This window comes from Aristolochia californica, unplaced genomic scaffold, assembly GCF_029961685.1.
Source record: "Aristolochia californica isolate CCGP_79_NKW_82.1479 unplaced genomic scaffold, dmAriCali1.0.hap1 SCAF_4, whole genome shotgun sequence".
NCBI classification, from domain to species: Eukaryota; Viridiplantae; Streptophyta; class Magnoliopsida; order Piperales; family Aristolochiaceae; genus Aristolochia; species Aristolochia californica.
In genome coordinates this window covers 15,915,173-15,933,240 of record NW_027182103.1, presented here as the reverse complement: position 1 = coordinate 15,933,240, position 18,068 = coordinate 15,915,173, and positions in this window count along the sequence as shown.

Sequence of the window (18,068 nt, the reverse complement as noted above, 5' to 3'; positions counted from 1 at the left end):
ACACTCAGTTAAAAATCCCCCGCTTCCCCCCTGTTACGGACGATCGCAGAACCTGATATATAAAAACTAAAAAGAGTTTACAATCCCTCAAAATTAGAGACACTTTTTGGAATTATCCCTCTCTACATTTGTGCATTGTGCATTTCCATTTTAGATGTTTTCTTTTTTCTTAAATCAAAACTTGAGTTTTCTTGCCCTTCATCTCGTAAAAAAAAAAAAAAAGCGATAAAAGGCAAAAAGATTGCTACAAAATGAAAATTTTAGAGTTTATGTATGGAAATAATTTAAAGAAATAAAAAATATAAGTAAAGAAAATTTATTCACACACCACAGATGAATACAAAAGTTTTGTTTTGCAAGTTTGGGAAATTCCATTAGTTCAACCCTAATAGTTAAGAATTTTTGAAGAAATATATTTTTCTCCACATGTTTTAAAAAATGGCTATGCATGCTTAAAACTTGTTAAAGATGCAAATGACCAATGGATCCAAACCGTTTAAAGAGAATAACATTAAATTCCCAAGTGAACAGGCGGTGGGATATTTACCCGATTCAAACAAGCTATTATTTTCCCCATTTACAAAAAGTTGACCTAACGATCACAGATCATTGTAAAGTGATTTATCATGCGTAACATGCTATATTTTTGAATGGAATGACTTATGGATTGGGAGTCAACACTCAGTTAAAAATCCCTCGCCTCCCCCATTTCCCGACAATTGCAGAACCTGATATATAAAAACAAAAAAGACTTTATAATCCCAAAAAACAGACAATTTTTTGAATTATCCCTCTGTGCATTTTCCCATTGTGCATTTCCAATTTAGATATATACTTTTTTCTTAAATCCAAACTTGATTTTTCACTTTCCCTTCATCTCGTAAACAAAAAAAGAGATAAAAGGCAATTACATCACAACAAAATGAAAATTTTAGAGTATATGTACGGAAAGAATTTAAAGCAACAACAAATTTAAGTGAAAAAAATTTATTCAGACTCTACAAATGAACACAAAAGTTTTGTTATCCAAGTTTGGGAAATTCCCCTAGTTGAACCCTAATAACAAGGAATTTTATAAGAAAGAGATTTGTCTACACGTGTTTTAAAAAATGGATTTGCATTCTTAAAACATGTTAAAGATACAAATGACCTATGGATCCAAACCTTTTCAAGAGAATAATATTAAGTTCCCAAGTGAACGTGCGGTAGGATATTTACCCGAGTCAAAGAAGCCATTATTTTACCCATTTACAAAAAGTTGACCTAACGGTCATAGATGATTGTAAAGTGATTTGTCATGCATAACGGGCTATATTTTTGTAAGGAATTACTTATGGTTTGTGAGTCAACACTTAGTTAAAAATTTCCTTCCTCCCCATTTTCCCAATGATAGTAGAACCTGATATATAAAAACTAAAAAGAGTTTACAAACCCTAAAAGTTACAGACACTTTTTGGAATTATCTCTCTCTACATTTTTGCATTGTGAATTTCCATTTTAGATGTATACTTTTTTCTTAAATCAAAACTTGAATTTTATCTTTTGCATCATCTCGTAAACAAAAAAAGAGAAAGAAGGAAAATAGATCGCAACAAAATAAAAATTTTAGAGTTCATGTATGGAAAGAATTTAAAGCAATAACAAATGTAAGTAAAGGAAATTTATTCACACACCACAAATGATCAAAAAAGTTTTGTTATCCAAGTTTGGGAAATTCCACTTGTTCAACCGTTATAGCTCGGAATTTTATTAAGAAAGAGATTTTTTACACATGTTTTAAAAAATGGATAAGCATGCTTGAAACATGTTAAATATGTGAATGACCTATGGATCCAAACCTTCTAAAGAAAATAACATTAAATTCCCAAGTGAACGTGCGTTGGGATATTTACCCGAGTCAAAGAAGCCATTATTTTGCACATTTACAAAAACTTGACCTAACGGTCATAGATGATTGTAAAGTGATATATCATGTGTATCAGGCTATATTTTTGTAAATAATGACTTATGGATTGGGAGTCAACATTCAGTTAAAAATCCTCTACCTCCCCTTTTTCCCGACGATTGCAGAACCTGATATATAAAACCTAAAAAGAGTTTACAAACCTTAAAAATTATAGAAAAGTTTTGGAATTATCCCTTCCTGCATTTGTGCGTTCATCATTTCTATTTTAGATGTTTACTTTTTTCTTAAATCAAAACTTGATTTTTCACTTTCCCTTCATCTCGAAAAAATAAAACCCATAAAAGACAAATAGATCGCAACAAAATGAAAATTTTAGAGTTTATGTGTGGAAAGAATTTAAAGCAATAAAAAATGTATGTAAAGATAATTTATTCACACAACACAAATGAACAAAAAAGGTTTTCTAATCCAAGTTTGGGAAATTCCACTAGTTCAACCCAAATATCTCAAAATTTAATAAAAGAAAGAAATTTTCTACACATATTTTAAAAAATGCTTATGCATGCTTGAAACATGTTAAAGATTTAAATGACCTATGGATCCAAAACTTTTAAAGAGAATAACATTAAATTCTCAAGCGAACGTGCAGTGGGATATTTACCCGAGTCAAACAAGCCATTATTTTTCTCATTTATAAAAAGCTGACCTAATGATAATAGATGATTGTAAAGTGATTTAGCATGCGTAATGGGCTATATTTTTTTAAATAATGACTTATGGATTGGGAGTCAACATTTAGTTAAAAGTCCCTTGCCTCCCCCTTTTCCCGACGATTGTAGAACCTGATATATAAAAACTAAAAAGAGTTTAAAATCCTTTAAAATTACAGAAACTTTTTATAAATATCCCTCTCTACATTTTTTCTTTGTACATTTCTAATTTAGTTGTATACTTTTTTCTTAAATCAAAACTTGATTTTTCACTTTCCCTTCATCTCGTAAGCAAAAAAAAACCGATAAAAGGCAAATAGATCGCAAATAAATGAAAATTTTAGAGATTATGTATGGAAAGAATTTAAAGAAATAACAAATGTAAGTAAATATAATTTATTCACACAGCACAAATGAACAAAAAAGTTTTCTTATCCAAGTTTGGGAAATTCCACTAGTTCAACCCATATATCTCCAAATTTAATAAAAGAAAGAAATTTTTCTACGCATATTGTAAAAAATGGATATGCATGCTTGAAACATGTTAAAGATGAAAATGACTTATGGATAAAAACCTTTTAAAGAGAATAACATTAAATTCCAAAGTGCACGTGCGGTGGGATATTTACCTGACTCAAAGAAGCCATTATTTTGCCCATTTACAAAAAGCCGACCTAATGATCATAGATGATTTTAATATGATTTATGATGCTTAACTGGCTTTATTTTTGTAAATAATGACTTATGGATTGGGAGTCAACACTCAGTTAAAAATCCCCCGCCTCCCCCTTTTCCCAATGACTGTAGAAACTTATATATTAAAACTAAAAAACGTTTACAATCCCTAAAAATTATAGACAATCTCTTGAATTATATCGCTCTACATTTGTGAATTGTGCATTTTCATTTTAGATGTATACTTTTTTCTTAAATCAAAACATGAGTTTTCACTTTCCCTTCATCTCGTAAACAAAAAATGAAAAAAAAGGCAAATAGATCGCAAAAAAATGAAAATTTTAGAGTTTATGTATGGAATAAATTTATAGAAATAACCGATGTAAGTAAAGAAAATTTATTCACACACCACAAATGAATGAAAAAAGTTTTGTTATCCAAGTTTGGGGAATTCCACTAGTTTAGTCCTAATAGCTCAGAGTTTAATAAGTAAGTGATTTTTCTATACATGTTTTAAAAAATGGCTATGCATGCTTGAAACATGTTAAAGATGCAAATGACCAATGGATCCAAACCTTTTAGGGAGTATAACATTAAATTCCCTAGTGAACGTGTTGTGGGCTATTTACCCGAGTCAAACAAGCCAACATTTTGCCCATTTATAAAAAACTGACCTAACGATCATAGATGATTGTGAAGTGATTTATCATGTGTAACAGACTATATTTTTGTAAGGAATCACTTATGGATTGGGAGTCAACACTCAGTTAAAAATCCCTGACCTCCCCCTTTTCTCGTCGATTACAGAACCTGATATATAAAAACTAAAAAGAGTTTACAATCCATAAAAATTACATAAACTTTTTTGAATTATCCCTCTCTAAATTTGTGCATTGTGCATTTCCATTTTAGACATATACTTTTTTCATAAATCAAACTTTTGAGTTTTCCCTGTCCCTTCATCTCGAAAAGAAAAAAAAGGGATAAAAACAAATAAATCGCAACAAATTGAAAATTTTAGAGGTTATGTATGGAATGAATTTATAGCAATACAAATGTAATTAAAGAATATTTATTCACATACCCCAAATAAACACAAATGTTTTGTCATCCCTGTTTAGGAAATTTCATTAGTTCAACCCAAATAGCTCGGAATTTTATAAGAAAGAGATTTTTCTACACATGTTTAAAAAAAAAGGATATGCATGCTTGAAACATGTTAAAGATGCAAATGACTTATGAATCCAAACTTTTTAAAGAGAATAACATTAAATTCCCAAGTGAACATGTGGTGGGATATTTACTCGAGTAAAACAAGCCATTATTTTACCCATTTATAAAAAGCTGACCTAATGATCATAGATGATTGTAAAGTGATTTATCATGCATAACGGGCTATATTCTTGTAAGTAACTACTTATGGATTGGGAGTCAACACTTAGTTAAAAATCCCCCGCCTCCCCCTGTTCCAGAAGATTGCAGAACCTGGTATATAAAAACTAAAAAGAGTTTACAATCCCTCAAAATTACAGACACTTTTTGGAATTATCCCTCTCTACATTTGAGCATTGTGCATTTCCGTTTTATATGTATACCTTTTTATTAAATCAAAAGTTGAGTTTTCCCTTTCCCTTCATCTCATAAACAAAAAAAGCAATAAAAGGCCAATAGATTGCAACAAAATAAAAATTTTAGAGTTTTTATATGGAAAGAATTTAAAAGCAACAAAAAATGTAAGTAAAGACAATCTATTCACACACCACAAATGAACACAAATGTTTTGTTATCCAAGTTTTGGAAACTCCACTAGTTCAACCCTAATAGCTCGGAATTTTAGTGGAAAGAGAAAATTTACGCATGTTTTAAAAAATGGATATGCATGCTTGAAACATGTTAAAGATACAAATGACCTATGGATCCAAACTTTTAAAGAGAATAACATTAAATTCCCAAGTGAACGTGCGGTGGGATATTTACCAGAGTCAAACAAGCAATTATTTTGTCCTTTTTCTAAAAGCTGACCTAACGGTCATAGATGACTGTGAAGTGATTTTTCATGCGTAACGGGCTATATTTTCGTAAGGAATGACTAATGGATTGGGAGTCAACACTAAGTTAAAAATCCCCGGCCTCCCCCTTTTCCCGTCGATTGTAGAACCTGAAATATAAAACTAAAAACAATTTCCAATCCCTAATAATTACAGACACTTTTTGGAATTACCCCTCTCTACATTTGTGCATTGTGCATTTCCATTTTAGACATATACATTTTTCATAAATCAAAACTTGAGTTTTCACTTTCCCTTCATCTCGTAAACAAAAGAAGCGATAAAAGGCAAAAAGATCGCTACAAAATGAATATTTTAGTGTTTATGTATGGAAAGAATTTAAATCAACAACAAATGTAAGTAAATAAAATTTATTGACAAACCACAAATAAACACTAATGCTTTGTTATTCATGTTTGGGTAATTCCACTAGTTCAACCCTAATAGCTCGGATTTTAATAAGAAAGAGATTTTTCTACACATGTTTTAAAAAATGGATATACATGATTGAAACATGTTAAATATGCAAATGACCGGATCCAAACCTTTTAAAGAGAATAACATTGAATTCCCAAGTAAATGTGCGGTGGGATATTTACCCGAGTCAAACAAGCCATTATTTTGCCCATTTACAGAAAGCTGACCTAACAATCATAGATGATTGTACAATGATTTATCATGCGAAACAGACTATATTTTTGTAAGGAATGACTTATGGATTGGGAGTCAACACTCAGTTTAAAATCCCCCACCTCCCCCTAGTTCCTGACGATTGCAGAACCTGATATATAAATACTAAAATGAGTTTACAATCCCTCAAAATTAGAGACACTTTTAAGAATTATCCCTCTCTACATTTTTGCATTGTGCATTTCCATTGATCTATACTTTTTTCTTAAATCAAAACTAGAGTTTTCCCTTGCCTTTCATCTCTTAAACAAAAAAACCGATAAAAGGCAAAAAGATCTCTACAAAATGCAAATTTTAGAGTTTATGTATGGAAAGAATTTAAAGCAATAAAAAATGTAAGTAAAGAAAATTTATTCAGACACCACAAATGAATATAAAAGTTTTGTTATGCAAGTTTGGGAAATTCCACTAGTTCAATTGAATACAAAAGTTTTGTTATGCAAGTTTGGGAAATTCCACTAGTTCAATCCAAATAACTCAGAATTTTTGAAGAAAAAGATTTTTCTACACATGTTTTTAAAAATGGCTATGCGTGCTTGAAACTTGTTAAAGATGCAAATGACCAATGGATCCAAACTTTTAAAGAGAATAACATTAAATTCCCAAGTGAACAGGCGATGGGATATTTACCCGAGTCAAACAAGCCATTATTTTGCCCATTTACAAAAAGCTGACCTAACGATCATAGATGATTTTAAAGTGATTTATCATGCGTAACAGGCTATTTTTTTTAATGGAATGACTTATGGATTGGGAGTCAACACTCAGTTAAAAATCCCTCGCCTCCCCTTTTCCCGACGATTGCGGAACCTGATATATAAAAACTAAAAAGACTTTACAATCCCAAATAATTACAGAATGTTTTTTGAATTATCCCCCTCTAAATTTGTCCATTGTGTATTTCCATTTTATATCTATACTTGTTTCTTAAATCCAAACTTGAATTTTCACTTTCCAGTAATCTCATAAACAAAAAAAGAGATAAAAGTCAAATAGATCGCAACAAAATGAAAATTTTAGAGTTTATGTTTGGAAAGAATTTAAAGCAATAAAAAATGTAATTAAAGAAAATTTATTCACACAACAAAAATAACCATAAATGTTTTGTTATCCAAGTTTGGGTAATTCCACTAGTTCAACCCCAATAGCTCAGAATTTAACAAGAAAGAGATTTTTCTACACATGTTTAAAAAAATAGATTTGCATGCTTGAAACATGTTAAAGATGTAAATGTCCTATGGATCAAAACCTTTTAAACAGAATAACATTGAAATCCCAAGTGAACGTGCAGTGGGATATTTACCCGAGTCAAACAAGCCATTATTTTGTCCATTTACAGAAAGCAGACCTAACGATCATAGATTGTTGTAAAGTGATTTATCATGCGTAATGGAAGATATTTTTGTAAGGAATAACTTATGGATTGGGAGTCAACACTACTTTAAAAATCCCCCGCCTAGCCCTTTTCCCGACCATTGCAGAACCTGATATATAAAAACTAAAAAAAGTTTACAATCCCAAAAAATTACAGAAAATTTTTCGAATTAACCCTCTCTACATTTGTGCATTGTGCATTTGCATTTTATATGTATATATTTTTCTTATATCCAAACTTGAATTTTCATTTTTCCTTCATCTCGTAAGAAAAAAAGTGATAAAAGGCAAATAGATCACAACAAAATGAAAATTTTAGAGTTTATGCTTGGAAAGAATTTAAAGCAATAATAAATTTAAGTAAAAAAAATTTATTCACATACCACAAATGAACACAAAAGTTTTTTTATCCAAGTTTGGGAAATTCCACTAGTTCAAGCCTAATAGCTCGAAATTTTATAAGAAAGTGGTTTTTCTGCACAAGTTTTAAAAAATGGATATGCATGCTTGAAACATGTAAAAGATACAAATGACCTATTGATCCAAACCTTTTAAAGAGAATAACATTAAATTCCCAAGTGAATGTGCGATGGGATATTTACTAGAGTCAAACAAGCAATTATTTTGCCCTTTTTCTAAAAGCTGACCTAACGGTCATAGATGATTGTGAAGTGATTTTTCATGTGTAATGGGCTATATTTTCGTAAGGAATGACTAATGGATTGGGAGTCAACACTAAGTTAAAAATCCCCGACCTCCCCCTTTTTCCGTCGATTGTAGAACCTGATATATAAAAATTAAAAATAGTTTACAATCCCTAATAATTACCGACACTTTTTGGAATTATTCCTCTCTACATTTGTGCATTGTGCATTTCCATTTTAGACATATACATGTTTCATTAATCAAAACTTGAGTTTTCAGTTTCACATCATCTCGTAAACAAAAGAAGCGATAAAAGGCAAATAGATCGCAACAAAATGAAAATTTTAGTGTTTATGCATGGAAAGAATTTAAAGCAACAAAAAATGTAAGTAAATAAAATTTATTCAGAAACCACAAATAAACACAAATGTTTTGTTATCTATGTTTGGGTAATTCCACTAGTTCAACCCTAATTGCTCAGATTTTATTAAGAAAGAGATTTTTCTACACATGTTTTAAAAAATGGATATACATGCTTGAAACATGTTAAACATGCAAATAACCTATGGATCCAAACCTTTTAAAGAGAACAACATTGAATTCCCAAGTGAACGTGCTGTGGGATATTTACCGAGTCAAACAAGCCATTATTTTGCCCATTTACAGAAAGCTGACCTAACGATCATAGATGATTGTACAGTGATTTATCATGCGTAACAGACTATGTTTTTGTAAGGAATGACTTATGGATTGGGAGTCAACACTGAGTTTAAAATCCCCCGCCTCTCCTTGTTCCCGACGATTCCAGAACCTAATATATAAAAACTAAAAAGACTTTACAATCCCAAAAAATTACAGACACTTTTTGGAATTATACCTCTCTACATTTTTGCAATTTGCATTTCCATTTTAGATCTATAGTTTTTTCTTAAATAAAAACTAGAGTTTTCTCTTGCCCTTCATCTCATAAACAAAAAAAGTGATAAAAGGCAAAAAGATCGCTTCAAAATGAAAATTTTAGAGTTTATGTATGGAAAGAATTTAAAGCAATGACAAATGTGAGTAAAGAAAATTTATTCACACACCACAAATGAATAAAAAAGTTTTGTTATGCAAGTTTGGGAAATTCCACTAGTTCAACCCTAATAGCTCAGAATTTTTGAAGAAAAAGATTTTTCTACACATGTTTTAAAAAATGGCTATGCATGCTTGAAACTTGTTAAAGATGCAAATGACCAATGGATCCAAACCTTTTAAAGAGAATAACATTAAATTCCCAAGTGAACAGGCATTTCCATTTTGGACGTTAAAATTTTTTTTCAGATCCAAACTTGAGTTTTCACTCTCCCATTTTTCTCGTAAACAAAAAAGATATAAGGCAAATAGATCACAACAAAATGAAAATTTTAAAGCTCATGTATGCAAAAATAATTTGAAAACTACAATAATTGTCTATTTCACGCATTAAAAATGAACTTCAAAGTTTTGTTATCCATGTTTGGGAAATTCCACTAGTACAACCCCTAGTAATAGCTTTGTGGAATTTTATAGGAAAGAGACTTCTAACTGATCCTAATATGTTTTAAGTGTAGTGGATATGCAAGCTAGAAACATGTTGAGGATGCAAGTGGCCTAATGATTCAAATTTTTCAAGGAGTAGAAAAAATTAAATTCTCAAGTTAACATGTGGCTGGATATTTACTAGTGCGAAACAAACCACTTTTTTTTCCTATCCTTAAAAATCATAGATACCTTTTGGAATTATCTCTCTCAGCATTTGTGCTTTTTGATTTTGGATGTTCAACTATTTTTCAGATCCAAACATGAGTTTTATATCTCCCATTTTTCTCGTAAACAAAAAAGGTATAAGGCAAACAGATCGCAACGAAATAAAAATTTTAGAGGTCGAGTATGCAAAAAAATTTGAAAACTATAATAAAAGTTTATCTCACGCAGTAAAAATGAATGCCAAAGTTTTCTTATCCATGTTTGGTAAATTCCACTAGTACAAGCCCTAATAATAGCATGGTGGAATTTTGTAGGAAAGAGACTTCTAACCGATCCTAACATGTTTTAAGTGTGGTGCATATGCATGGCTGAAACATGTTGAGGATGCAAGTCCTAATGATCCAAATATTTCAATGAGTAGAAAAAATTAAATTCTCAAGTTAACATGTGGTCGGATATTTAAAACAGCCAAACAACCCACTCTTTTTGCCTATCCTCAAATATCACAGATACTTTTTGGAATTATCTCTCTCAGCATTTGTGCATTTTCATTTTGGATGATCAATTTTTTTTTCAGATCCAAACTTGTGTTTTCACACTCCAATTTTTCTCGTAAACAAAAATGATATAAGGCAAATAGATCGCAACAAAATGAAAATTTAAGAGCTCGTGAATGCAAAAAAATTTGAAAACTATAATAAATATTTATTTCATGCACTAAAAATGAACTCCAAAGTTTTGTTATCCATGTTTGGGAAATTTCAAACCCCTAATAATAGCTTGGTGGAATTTTATAGGAAAGAGACTTCTAATTGATCCTACCATGTTTTACGTGTGGTGGATATGCATGCCAAAAACATGTTGCAGATGCGAGTGGCCTAATGATCCAAAAATTTCAAGGAGTAGAAAAAATTAAATTCTCAAAGTTAATGTGTGGTTGGATATTTACTAGAGCCAAACAACCAACGTTTTTTACCGTATCCTTAAAAATCACAGATACTTTTTGGAATTATCTCACTCAGCATTTGTGCATTTCCATTTTTCATGTTCAAATTTTTTTTCATATCCAAACGTGAGTTTTCACTCCCCCATTTTTGTCATAAACAAAAAAGATATAAGGCAAATATATTGCAACGAAATGAAAATATTAGAGCCCGTGTATGTAAAAAAAATTGAAAACTATAATAAATGTTTATTTCATGCACCAAAAATGAACTCCAAAGTTTTGTTATCCATGATTGGGAAATTCCACTAGTACAACTCCTAATAATAACTTGGTGGAATTTTTAAGGAAAGAGACTTCCAAACCGATCCTAACATGTTTTAAGTGTGGTGGATATGCATGCCAGAAACATGTTGAGGACGCAGGTGGCCTAATGATCCAAAAATTTCAAAGAGTAGAAGAAATTAAATTCTCAAGTTAACGTGTGCTTGGATATTTACAAGAGCCAAACAACCCACTCTTTTTGCCTATCCTAAAAAATCACAGATACCTTTTTGAATTATCTCTCTCAGCATTTGTGCTTTTCTATTTTCGATGTTCAAATTTTTTTTCAGATACAAACTTCAGTTTTCACTCTCACATTTTTCTCGTAAACAAAAAAGATATAAGGCAAATAGATCGCACGAAAATGAAAATTTTAGAGCTCGTGTATGCAAAGAAATTTGAAAACTATTATAAAGTTTCATTTCACGCATTAAAAATGAAGTCAGAAGTTTTGTTATCCATGTTTGGGAAATTCCACTAGTACAATCCCTAATAATAGCTTTGTGGAATTTTTATTGGAATGTGACTTCTAACTAATCCTATCATGTTTTAAGTGTGGTGGATATGCATGCCAAAAACATGTTGAGGATGCAAGAGGGCTAATGATCCTAAAATTTCAAGGAGTAGAAAAAATTAAATTCTCAAGTTAATGTGTGGTTAGATATTTACCAGAGCCAAACAACCCACTCTTTTTGCCTATCCTTAAAAATCACAGATACCTTTTGGAATTATCTCTCTCAGCATTTGTACATTTCCATTTTGGATGTTCAAATTTTTTTTCCGATCCAAACTTGAGTTTTCACTCCCCCATTTTTCTCGTAAACAAAAAAGATATAAGGCAAATAGATCTCAACGAAATGAAAATATTAGAGCACATGTTTGCAAAAAAAATTGAAAACTATAATAAATGTTTATTTCACACACTAAAAATGAACTCCAAAGTTTTGTTATCCATGATTGGGAAATTCCACTAATACAACCCCTAATAATATCTTGGTGGAATTTTATAGGAAAGTGACTTGTAACTAATCCAATTATGTTTTAAGTTTGGTGGATATGCCTGCCAAAAACTTGATGAGGATGAAAGAGGGCTAATGATCCTAAAATTTCAAGGAGTAGAAAAAATTAAATTCTCAAGTGAATGTGTGGTTAGATATTTACCAGAACCAAACAACCCTCTCTTTTTGCCTATCCTTAAAAATCATAGATACATTTTGGAAATATCTCTCTCAGCATTTGTGCATTTCCATTTTGGATGTTCAAATTTTTTTCAAATCCAAATTTGATTTTTCACTCTCCCATTTTTCTCCTAAAAAAAAATATATAAGGCAAATAGAACGGAACGAAATGAAAATATTAGAGCCTGTATGCAAAAAAACTTGAAAACTATAATAAATATTTATTACACGCAATAAAAATTAACTCCAAAGTTTTGTTATCCATGTTTGGGAAATTCCACTAGTACAACCCCTAATAATAATAGCTTGGTGGAATTTTATAGGAAAGAGACTTTTTACTGAACCTAACATGTTTTAAGTGTGGTGGATATGCATGCCAGAAACATGGTGAGGATGGAAGTGGCCTAATGATCTAAAAATTTCAAGGAGTAGAAAAAATTAAATTCTCAAGTTAACGTGTGGTTGGGTATTTACCAGAGCCAAACAACCCACTTTTTTTTGCCTATCCTTAAAAATCACAGATACTTTTTGGAATTATCTCTCTCAGCATTTGTGCATTTTCATTTTGGATGTTCAAATTTTTTTTCCGATCCAAACTTGTGTTTTCACCCTCCCATTTTTCTCGTAAACAAAAAAGATATAAGGCAAATAGATCGCAACGAAATGAAAATTTTAGAGCTCGAGTATGCAAAAAAAAATTAAAACTATAATAAATGTTTATTTGACGCACTAAAAATGAACTCCAAAGTTTTGTTATCCATGTTTGGGAAATTCCTCTAGTACAACCCCTAATAATAGCTTGGTGGAATTTTATAGGAAAAAGACTTCTTACTGATCCTAACATGTTTTAAATGTGGTGGATACGCTTGCCAGAAACATGTTGAGGATGAAAGTGACCTAATGATCCAAAAATTTCGAGTAGAAAAAATTAAATTCTCAAGTTAACGTGTGGTTGGATTTTTTTCGGAGCCAAACAACCCACTTTTTTTGCATATCCTTAAAAATCACAGATACCTTTTGGAATTATCTCTCTCAGCATTTGTGAATTTCCATTTTTGGATGTTAAAATTTTTTTTCAGATCCAAACTTAAGTTTTCACTCTCCCAATTTTCTCGTAAACAAAAAAATATAAAGCAAATAGATCTGAAAAAAATTAAAATTTTAGAGCTCGAGTATGCTAAAAAATTATAAAACTATAACCAATGTTTATTTAACACACTAAAAATGAACTCCAAAGTTATTTATCCATGTTTGGTAAATTCCACTAGTACAACCCCAAATAATAGCAGGTGGAATTTTGTAGGAAAGTGACTTCAAACTGATCCTAACATGTTTTAAGTGTGGTGGATATGCATGCCTGAAACATGTTGAGGATGCAAGTGGCCTAATGATCCAAAAATTTCAAGGAGTAGAAAAAATTAAATTCTCTAGTTAAGGTGTGGTTGAATATTTACCAGAGTCAAACAACCCACTCTTTTTGCCTATCCTTAAAAGTCACAGATACCTTTTGGAATTATCTCTGTCAGCATTTATGCATTTACATTTTGGATGTTCAAATTTTTTTTCAGATCCAAACTGAGTTTTCACTCTCCCATTTTTCTCGTAAACAAAAAAGATATAAGGCAAATTGATTGCAACAAAATGAAAATTTTAGTGCTCGTGTTTGCAAAAAAAATTGAAAACTATAATAAATGTTTATTTCAAGCATTAAAAATGAACTCCAAAGTTTTGTTATCCATGTTTGGGAAATTCCACTTGTACAACCCCTAAGAATAGCTTGGTGGAATTTTATAGGAAAGCGATTTCTAACTAATCCTAAAATGTTTTAAGTGTGGTGGTTATGCATGCCAAAAATAAGTTGAGGATACAAGTGGGCTAATGATCCTAAAATTTCAAGGAGTAGAAAAAAATTAAATTTACAAGTTAATGTGTGGTTGGATATTTACCAGAGCCAAACAACCCACTCTTTTTGCCTGTCCTTAAAAATCACCGATACCTTTTGGAATTATCTCTCTCAGCATTTCTGCATTGCCATTTTAGATGTACAAATTTGCTTTCAGATTCAAACTTAAGTTTTCACTCTCCCATTTTTCTCGTAAACAAAAAAGATATAAGGTAAATATATCGCAACAAAATGAAAATTTTAGAGCTCGTGTATGCAAAAAATTTCAAAACTATAATAAATGTTTATATCACGCGCTAAAAATGAACTCCAAAGTTTTGTTATCCATGTTTGGGAAATTCCACTAGTACAACCCCTAATAATAGCTTGGTGGAATTTTATAGGAAAGAGAATTCTAACTGATCCTATCATGTTTTAAGTGTGGTGGATATGCATGCCCGAAACATGTTGAGGATGCAAGTGGCCTAATGATCCTAAAATTTCAAGGAGTAGAAAAAATTAAATTCTCAAGTTAACTTGTGGTGGGATATTTACCAGAGCCAAACAACCCACTTTTTTTGCCAATCCTTAAAAATGACAGATACTTTTTGGAATTATCTCTCTCAGCATTTGTGCATTTCCATTTTGGATGTGCAAATTTTTTTTTCAGATCGCAACTTGAGTTTGCACTTTCCAATTTTTCTCGTAAACAAAAAAGATGAAAGGCAAATAGATCGCAACGAAATGAAAATTTTAGAGCTCGTGTATGCAATAAAATTTGAAAACTATAATAAAACTTTATTTCACGCACTATAAATGAACTCCGAAGTTTTGTTATCCATGTTTGGGAAATTCCACTAGTATAGCCCCTAACAATAGCTTGGTGGAATTTTATAGGAAAGAGGCTTCTAACTGATCCTAACATGTTTTAAGTGTGGTGGATATGCATGCCAAAAACAAGTTGAGGATCCAAGTGGTCTAATGATCTAAAAATTTCAAGGAGTAGAAAAAATTAAATTCTCAAGTTAACGAGTGGTTGGATATTTACCAGAGCCAAACAACCCACTTTTTTTGCCTATCCTTAAAAATCACAGATACCTATTTGAATTATCTCTCTCAGCATTTGTGCATTTTTATTTTGGATGTTCAAATTTTTTTTCAAATCCAAACTTGAGTTTTCACCCTCCCATTTTTCTCGTAAACAAAAAAGATCTAAGGCAAATAGATCGCAACAAAATTAAAATTTTAGAGCTCGAGTATGCAAAAAAATTTTAAAACTATAATAAATGTTTATTTCGCGCACAAAAAATGAACCTCAAAGTTTTGTTATTCATGCTTGGGAAATTTCGCTAGTACAACCCCTAATAATAACTTGGTGGAATTTTATAGGAAAGAGACATCTAACTGATCCTAACATGTTTTAAGTGTGGTGGATATGCATGCCCGAAACAAGTTGATGATGTAGGTGGCCTAATGATCCAAAAAATTCAAGAAGTAGAAAAAATAAAATTCTCAAGTTAACGTGTGGTTGGATATTTACCAGAGCCAAACAACCTACTATTTTTGCCTATCCCTAAAAATCACATATACCTTTTGGAATTATCTCTCTCTGAATTCGTGCATTTCCATTATGAATGTTAAAATTTTTTTTTAGATCCAAACTTGAGTTTTCACTCTCCCATTTTTCCCGTAAACAAAAAAGACATAAGGCAAATAGATCGGAACAAAATGAAAATTTTAAAGCTCGTGTATGCAAAAATAATTTGAAAACTATAATAAATGTCTATTTCACTCATTAAAAATGAACTTCAAAGATTTGTTATCCAAGTTTGGGAAATTCCACTAGTACAGCCCCAAGTAATAGCTTGGTGGAATTTTATAGGAAAGTGACTTCTAACTGATCCTAATATGTTTTAAGTGTAGTGGATATGCATGCCAGAAACATGTTGAGGATGCAAGTGGCCTAATGATTGAAAATTTTTAAGGAGTAGAAAAAATTAATTTCTCAAGTTAACATGTAGTTGGATATTTACTAGTGCGAAACAACCCACTTTTTTTGCCGATCCTTAAAAATCATAGATACCTTTTGGAATTATCTTTCTCAGCATTTGTGCATTTTCGTTTTGGATGTTCAACTTTTTTTTCAGATCCAAACTTGAGTTTTCTATCTCCCATTTTTCTCGTAAAGAAAACAGATATAAGGCAAACAGATCGGAACGAAATAAAAATTTTGGAGGTCGACTATGCAAAAAAATTTGAAAACTACAATAAAAGTTTATTTCACATACTAAAAATGAATGCCAAAGTTTTTTTATCCATGTTTGGTAAATTCCACTAGTACAACCCCTAATAATAGAATGTGGAATTTTGTAGGAAAGAGACTTCTAACTGATCCTAACATGTTTTAAGTGTGGTGGATATGCATGGCTGAAACATGTTGAGGATGCAAGTGGCCTAATGATCCAAATATTTCAATGAGTGGAAAAAAATTAAATTCTCAAGTTAACGTGTGGTCGGATATTGACAAGAGCCAAACAACCCACTCTTTTTGCCTATCCTCAAAAATCACAGATACTTTTTGGAATTGTCTCTCGCAGCATTTGTGCATTTTCATTTTGGATGTTCAAATTTTTTTTCAGATCCAAACTTGTGTTTTCACACTCCCATTTTTCTCGTAAACAAAATAGATATAAGGCAAATAGATCGCAACAAAATGAAAATTTTAGAGCTCGTGTATGCAAAAAAATTTGAAAACTATAATAAATGTTTATTTCATGCACTAAAAATGAACTCCAAAGTTTTGTAATCCATGTTTGGGAAATTCCAAACCCCTAATAATTGCTTGGTGGAATTTTATAGGGAAGAGACTTCTAATTGATCCTAACATGTCTTAAGTGTGGTGGATATGCATGCCAGAAACATGTTGCGAATGCAAGTGGCCTAATGATCCAAACATTTCAAGGAGTAGAAAAAATTAAATTGTCAAGTTAATGTGTGGTTGGATATTTACTAGAGCCAAACAACCCACTTTTTTTAGCCTATCCTTAAAAATCATAGATACTTTTTGGAATTATCTCACTCAGCATTTGTGAATTTCCATTTTGGATGTTCAAATTTTTTTCCATATCCAAACTTGAGTTTTCACTCCCCCATTTTTTTCGTAAACAAAAAAGATATAAGGCAAATATATTGCAACGAAATGAAAATATTAGAGCCTGTGTATGTAAAAAAAATTGAAAACTATAATAAATGTTTATTTCATGCATTAAAAATGAACTCCAAAGTTTTGTTATCCATGATTGGGAAATTCCACTAGTACAACCCCTAATAATAACTTGGTGGAATTTTAAAGAAAAGAGACTTCCAAACCGATCCTAACATGTTTTAAGTGTGGTTGATATGCATGCCAGAAACATGTTGAGGATGCAGGTGGCCTAATGATCCAAAAAATTCAAGGAGTAGAAGAAATTAAATTCTCAAGTTAACGTGTGCTTGGATATTTACCAGAGCTAAACAACCCACTCTTTTGGCCTATCCTAAAAAATCACAGATACCTTTTGGAATTATCTCTCTCAGCATTTGTGCATTTCTATTTTGGATGTTCTAATTTTTTTTCAGATACAAACTTCAGTTTTCACTCTCCCATTTTTCTCATAAACAAAAAAGATATAAGGCAAATAGATCGCACGAAAATGAAAATTTTAGAGCTCGTGTATGCAAAGAAATTTGAAAACTCTAATAAATATTTATTTCACGCATTAAAAATGAACTCAGAAGTTTTGTTATCCATGTTTGGGAAATTCCACTAGTACAATCCCTAATAATAGCTTTGTGGATTTTTTATTGGAAAGAGACTTCTAACTAATCCTATAATGTTTTAAGTGTGGTGGATATGCATGCCAAAAACATGTTGAGGATGCAAGAGGGCTAATGCTCCTTAAATTTCAAGGAGTAGAAAAAATTAA